The sequence below is a fragment of the Lipophrys pholis genome (genome assembly GCF_963383615.2).
Source record: "Lipophrys pholis genome assembly, chromosome: 2".
Taxonomy (NCBI): Eukaryota; Metazoa; Chordata; class Actinopteri; order Blenniiformes; family Blenniidae; genus Lipophrys; species Lipophrys pholis.
Genome location: NC_137636.1, coordinates 7,400,622 through 7,406,621, shown reverse-complemented (window position 1 = coordinate 7,406,621; position 6,000 = coordinate 7,400,622). Strand labels below are relative to the sequence as shown.

The window sequence follows — 6,000 nt, the reverse complement described above, 5'->3', positions numbered from 1 at the left end:
CTCATTTTGCAGAGTACATATACACTAACACTTCAGTGAATTTTTTAAAAATCACAAAACAGATGATGACAATGTTTTTTTTATGCTACATATTTTTTTTTGTCATGGATTTTATCATTCTCTTAACATCATAAAAATCTGGTTCAAAATCTGGATAATCACCCATTGTCTGACATTACAAGCATATCATGACAACAAATCATTGTATGGTTAATTTAATTTAATTTAATTTAATTTTATTTTATTTTATTTTATTTTATTTTATTTTATTTTATTTTATTTTATTTTATTTTATTTTATTTTATTTTATTTTATTTTATTCATATCTGTCTTCTGATTGGTCGCCATCATTATGGAGGCGGGATAATACACGTCATTGGTTCGCACCAGGCAAGCTGGCTTCCTATTGGTATAGTCGGACGTCACTCCGGAAGCGCTGGTCTTTCTCTTTTCCTGTGTTGCCGCCCTTGGGCTGAGTAGAAACCAAGCAGCGTTCAAGACGTCGCTTTCATTGAGAAGACTGCAGTTATCTGGAGAGACTTCAGTCAGGTCCGTGTTAACTTCAGGTAAGGGCATAGATATCTCCCTCAGGTTTTAAGTCAGTATGCCGCCCCAGTGCCACGTCGTGTCGTGTGGTTTCCTCTCACTGTTACTGTGGTTTTAGCTCAGCGGCTAACATGAGTCCACTGCAGCAGTTAGCCTGTTAGCTTCCACTCCTTCATCGGACTGCTTTCACTGGCTGTGCTGCATCCGATAAATGTAGCTCACATACTGGATTACGAGTGTCACAACCGGATTGCCCTGTCATCAGTTTTTACAACAAATACCGGGCCCGCGGCTTCCGGGCGGTGGTTGTAGTTACATATCAACATGTTTACTCTCTGTGATTGTTATAAACATGTCAAGGAGGAGTTGGCTAACGCCATTCCGCCGCCCGCTGGATCTGTCGGAAGTGAAGTTCCATCGTTCACGTATGTGGACATTTGTTAATCATTTTAACATTTATAAGTGCTCCTCAATGATTCATGCGTGATTGTACGTCTCATGTAGTCCAATCTGCCTATCGCTGTCAACATGCCAGTACATCCAGACATGGATACTCTCTGTTTGTTTGGTTGGTTAAGACAGTAGTATCTTTCAGGACATTCTGACTCACCCCAGGGAGGATGGGATGGGAAGGGATGGGCTGTAGACTGAAGTGCAAGGTCATTATACCTGTACATATCTTTTTAAAGAGCTTACGTGTTTTGCTCCCAGAGGCAGTGTGACCAGCAGGGCCCAATAGTGAATGCAGGGTGTGGTCCAAGTCCCAAGGAGGGACGGCTTCTGAGTAAAAGTGTGGTTTTCCATTCTGAGCCTGGGGGCAGGTGGCCTTCCTGAAGCTGAGGAGCAGGAATTGTAACCCAGCACCGAGTTGTGGTGCATGCTGACTTTGCCTTTCTGGTGATCTCACCTTCTGCAGTATTGCAGATAAACGGGCTCCTCTGATATGTCTTGTTTGCCCTGCATACATTCCAGTGAGGCGTGAAACCTGGCTTAGAGCCACGTTAGTGAAACTGTGACATTAGCTTCAGACAAAGGTGTGAAAGTGGCAAGCTCTCTTGAACTTGTATTATTAATGCCCCAGTCCTTTCCAGGACCCTGCTGAGCGATAGGCCAGGGCGCTCCTTCAACTCTGCTCTCATTATGTAATAATAAAGTGTGTGTAGTTAGAAAAATATACAAATTCCATGTGATTGTTGGAAGAAACACCCAACTTCCTGTGTGGACCATGCCAAGTTTATACAAGAGTTGAATGGTAAAACAAGCTGTTTTGACTGGTAAATTTAATAAAAATGTTATTCTGTCAGTCACTAAAACCAGAGTGTAAAGTGTTAAACGGCACCTATGCTATCCTGTTGTTTCACTTTCTTTTTTTTAATGTAATCCAGTGAACATTCATCAGTTGGTGTCTCTGTCTTCCTCCATCTGGTTTCTATCATTTCTCTTGCTTCCAGGCACCTCAGGAGGCTGAACACAGAACGATCAGTAACAACAGGGCGGAGAGAGATGAAGGGTAGAGAATAAAACCGGAGGAGAGTAGGTGGGAGGAGGAACTCCACGGTCTTGTCCCACGGGTAGCATTGCTGGGTCGTTCTAACTATAGGCTTTTTGTGCGTGGTCGAGGCGGTGTTCTATAATAACGTAATACCAGTCAGTACTTCCTGTTGGTCTCTCAGCAGCAAATTACTATTCCTCTGACTTCTGTTTCTGTGAGCTGAACAGCTCCTTCAACATGATATCTGCTCCATGGATTATACTTAACAGAGATTAGATATGCTGAAGTTATATGAAACATAATTGGGATTGTATGCAACCCTACTGTATGATAGCTTTCTGTGGGATACACTTTCTAAATGAAGAGGGAGTCTGACTTTTGAAAGCATTGTTAAAAATCATTATTTCTCGATTTAATCTCACTTATTATTGTTTTGTCAGTTAGAATATAAACCAGTGTGGGTTTACACACACCCTTTTTATAGTCACAATAGAGCTTTTAATTCCGTAGTTTGTGACCTACATGTCACTTACTATGTCGGATTAGTGAGCGTCAAGGTTTTTTTTTTAAGGTTACACACACTGTCAAGTATAAAACTTGGAGGAATCTTGTGCAATTACAGAGAAACAAGCGCAAAATATCAAGGCCGTCGGGTGAAATTGTCACATGTGTAGCTCTGCCCAGTAGCCCGAGTGCACAGGCCAGTACAGAATGACTCAAGGTGAGTGAAGTGCAGACAGGTTCGACGTATTATTGGCTCTGAGCCATCTGTTGTTGTCTTCAAGGATTAGCAGAGTGGAGAGGGAGAAAGGAATCAATCAGATTGGACTAATGGATCCTCTGTGTCTCCAAGTTGGCCTGAGCCCACCCATTGCCATCGTTATCCCTGACTGCATGCTCCATTACTCTTCTTGTCTGCACATTCAGATATATGGGGCCTCTCTAAAGACTGAGGCTGGTGTTTAAAATGTGTCGAGGAACATGTCAGTGGAGTGGAAAGTGGTGGGAGAAAGTTGGATTTTGCGGCCAACGCTGTCATTTCTGAGCAGATCTTGTCATAAGAGCATTATACAGTCTGTGTGGGTGTGCGCATGTGTACGTACACGTGTGTGCATTATGTTTTTCTCAGCCTGAAGTCTCTTGTGTTTCTACATCCTGGCCATAACATAACATAGCATTGATTATTTTTTCATTCAACACTTTGAAGGACCGTCCCATTATAACTTGTATTTCATAATGAATAAATCTATGAGCTCTCATCAGCCAGAAAAGATTTGGTTTGTATAGCAGTAAGTAAAAAGAGGTACAACTCAATAAGATATGTTCATGATTGCCTGGAGAATTATACACCCGGTGTTGTTTCAGTAACATGGCACAGATGGCTGATATGTGCAGGATTTTTTTTTCACAGTTTTGATTCTTGGGATATTTTTAATATGTTCAGCAGAAATGTAAAGCTGAAAATGGTCTGTTTGCATGCTAACTTTACTCGTGATTTTGATCCAAAAGTTGTATTTTCTGAGCGCGATCTTACAGCCAGAAACCTTTTTATCTGGAGCTGATTTCATTCTAATTTTGTTTTGCCTTCTCACTGGAGCTCGGATGGCTGCGGTCTTTTCCTCACTGTCAGCAGTGATAATATCCAGCAGCTGGATTGTTGCCCCATAGAACGTATTTACACACGGACTCTGTTTTCTAGTGTGTGTGTGACTGAAGTCCTGCACAGTTGCACCATTTGGGTGAGATTATACTTGTAGATCATTATATTCATACGCTCCGATAAAAGTCATTAGTGCTGACATTTGAGACCAGCTCCATCCTCTGGCACTCTGCCTTGCAAATATCCCTGCTGCTCTCTGCAACTTTCAAATGTGTGTAGTCATAGTGGACTAATAAGAAAGGCAAGGAAAAGAATTAACTCAGGACAGAGGCGCGATTGTGAAGACAATGACGTTAACAGCATGAGAGAAACGGCTGAGGGAAGGATCTCAACCAGAGAAGTTAAGTCAGGCAGCTCCGGGGAAGTCGTCGTGCTACATGTTTCAAGAATCTTCACCCATGAAGCTGAGTATTTTCTCTGGTGTCACCGAGGTAATAAAAAATGCTTCTGATCTGAATGAGTCTGGTTTGTGCAACAAGGAAGTCTTTGCACTCTGGAGCATTCACAGGCAGCAACAGGACTAATATATATTTGCTCTGTTGGGGTCAGCGTGTGATCAGAATATGCAAATTACCCTAGTGGTAGGCTACCGGAAGGTTCTACCCTGTCAGAGGTAATTTACATATAAACGAATCGCCAAACAGAAGTAAATTGTTATTTACGGGTTGACAATTACTGATCACTAGCGGTAGGCCACCAAAGTAATGGATTACTGGAGTAATAGATTACTAAGGTAATGTACCAAGTGTAAGTTATGCAAAGCTATAAAGGTTGATTGGAGTAAATAGTCAGTTATCGGCCAACAGCTTTGAGCTAAAAAGGGTCGCCTGACGGGAGGAACCTCCACGGGGTCCAATCGCGAAGGCGGTCCACCAGTGGCACGACCGGTCAACAGGCGTGACGGGTCACTCCTTTGTTGACAACTGCGGGTCAGTGGCGTGACCTACCGAAGCGCCTGTGGACCCACAGGAGGCGACTCGCTGGAGTAACCGGGGAAAAGCTCAAGCTGCGAAGGCGTCACAAATGGCTATTGACCTATCAATGAACAACGGTACTTGATTACGAGTGATGATTAAATTACGGAGAGCAACCTATGATTCAAGTTATCAATGAAACAAACCTGCGATTTGTAAGTCAATAACTGAGGGGAGGCTGAATTACTTCGGTGGAGTGGACCACCGAAGGTGATCTGCAAGTAATTTAGAATGGATTGTTAATCAAACAAGTTTGGTTATTTATCTAATAACAATCGGGAGTAATCAATGAGGAGTTGGAATTAATTAAGTAAAGTCGGGGTTTACTAATTAAATACAATGAGTTATTTGAATGAGCTAAACCATTGAAATTGAATTAAATGCAGTTAGGATTATTAATTGGATAAACTTGCGCTTTATGAATTAATAATACTGGATAATTGGATGCTGAGATGCACGAAAACCACTTAAAAATGATTAAAAGCACTCTTGAGTATTAATTGAATAAATTGACTAATTTATTAATTAATAAAGCATACAAATTATCTATCTGCAACAAAAATAAATGAACAATAGCTTAGAGACAATTCAAGTTGTGATTAGGTTAACTGGGTAACAGATCAATCAATAATAGTGCGGGTAATTAACCACAGAAAATGCGATGAAACACTTAAAATTATTTAAAAGCAATGCGGGTTATTCCCGTGGAAAACCTGCATTCATTCGCCAACGCCTCCTAGGTGTGTTAAATTACCCAAAGCGTTAAAATCATTGAAATTGATTTAAACCATTCAAACTATTAATCAATTGAATATTACCGTTACTTAATCAAAGTCGGGGCACCAGCTGAAGTTAGGGTCTTAAACGAAACATCAGTCTTAAAAAAGAAAGTTCAATTAAAATGTTTAAATTATTATTTCTGATTGAAATGATAATCGCAATTTAACTGAAGCAGGAAAGGAAGGCTGTAAATCCGAGCACTGACTGTTACAACCAGCAGTTGTCGCTGAAAAGCACACAAAAACCACCAAGAATCGTTCAATTCAACTATTAAGTGTTTATTAACAAACGTCTATTCCTAAATCATCAATCTATGAATCACATCTAATCAATAAACATCAAGCAAGATCTCATAAAACAACACAATACAAAACAAAGCCAGCTAATAAAGTGTGTGTGTGTGTGTGTGAGTGTGTGTGTGTGTGTGTGTGTGTGTTCGAGTGTGGGGGAGCGATGTGTGTGAGTGGGTGTGTGTGTGTTCGAGTGTGGGGAGCGATGTGTGTGTGTGTGTGTGCGGGTTTGTGGAGCGAAAGGGGCGTGACTTGGTG

General features: G+C 41.2%; 1 protein-coding gene across 3 annotated transcripts in view; it reads left to right on the top strand.

Moving 5' to 3' along the window:
* Positions 1-438: 438 nt before the first annotated feature.
* tmod2 (tropomodulin 2) overlaps positions 439-6,000 on the top strand; it is a 34,056-nt gene continuing 28,494 nt past the window's right edge. Inside the window, exon 1 of one of the 3 annotated variants that reach the window (XM_080493581.1) lies at positions 439-566. The gene's annotated coding sequence lies outside the window, so the exon portion shown is untranslated. Of the gene's footprint in view, positions 567-2,037; positions 2,057-6,000 lie in introns of those variants that run through there. The other 2 variants (XM_080493582.1, XM_080493583.1) reach the window with 2 other exon arrangements.